The sequence below is a fragment of the Pteropus vampyrus genome, unplaced genomic scaffold (assembly GCF_000151845.1).
Source record: "Pteropus vampyrus isolate Shadow unplaced genomic scaffold, Pvam_2.0 Scaffold36, whole genome shotgun sequence".
Classification (NCBI taxonomy): domain Eukaryota; kingdom Metazoa; phylum Chordata; class Mammalia; order Chiroptera; family Pteropodidae; genus Pteropus; species Pteropus vampyrus.
Genome location: NW_011888817.1, coordinates 5,220,377 through 5,221,693, shown reverse-complemented (window position 1 = coordinate 5,221,693; position 1,317 = coordinate 5,220,377).

Below are 1,317 nucleotides of genomic sequence, written 5' to 3'. Positions count from 1 at the left end.
AAAGTACACTGCAGATCATGCTGCTCAACCAAGAAACCACCTCTCTGCTCCCAGCCTCTCATCACTAGCCTACTTACTCCTAGGATCTTTCCTAACTCCACCTAGCAATGTTTGTTAAGAGGACAGGACTACTGACTAATAGATTGACTATTCACAAAACCTCTACACTTCACACCAGAATATATCCTGTCCCTAGAAAACCTGGAGAAACTAGGCACCCCCACTCCTGGGAAAAGATTGGAGGCAGCATTCCAAGCCAAACTGTATCCAGCTTTATTAAAGATACTTTTCATAAACAATCATGGTATTTCAGGCAGGACATGGGCAGACAATCATTAACAGTATACAACAACTTTCAAACTCCCTTCTTCAATGGACTACCAAAATCAGAAAGCCACTATAAAACCCCATGAAGTCTTCATTTGATGCTCTGAACAGGGAAAGTTTAGAGTGAGGGTTGACATTTCACATTAAGCATGTTGTTTAACAACTTTTCACAAGCCGACCCTGACTTTCGGGAAATGAAATGAAAATGGCAGAATCATCAATCTGTAGATCCACAATCTAAAAAGGAACTGCGCTCTTTTGAGGGATGCCATCTCAATGGCGACACTAGAAAGTTTGGATTGCCTGACATACCAGTAACCAATTTTTTTTGGGTCAGGTTCCAACAGGTTTGAGTTTAAGGAAGTCAAGTCAATGCTTAAGGTGGAGAGAGAGAAAAGGACATAAAAATGAATTTGAGTTTCTCCACACCACAAAGTGTTTGTACCAAGGTGGCTAATATGTGTCAACATCAAGGGATCCCTCCTCCCAGGAACCAAGAGGAAATCTCTCAAAACTAGAAGGGAAAGGTGTTTTCCCCCACATCAATCCAGCTTTGGAGACTTTCTTAGTAATATGTCCTTCCCCCCAAAACAATGAAGTGTTGTGTGCTAACAACATAGCTTAAAAAAAAAAGTAAAACAAAATTCTGCATTTTTATAAAACTTGATAAAAAATAGTATTTCAAACTGTACAGTCACCAGAAGTACACAGTTATCAAAAATGCACACACTTCACTTGGCATCTCCAGCACCTTCAGCTTTCTGTGCCTAAGAAAAAAACAGACAGATTAATATGAGTAGATTTTTAAAACTACCTTCATTCATTCATGTTCCATCCAACAGCAGTCCCCAACCATTTTGGCACCAGGGATCAAGTGCTATGAGGAATCTAATGCCTGATGATCTGAAGTGGATCTGAGGTGGTGATGTTAGTGCTGGGGTGCGGCTTCAACTACAGATGAAGCTTTGCTCGCTGGCCAGCTGCTCACCT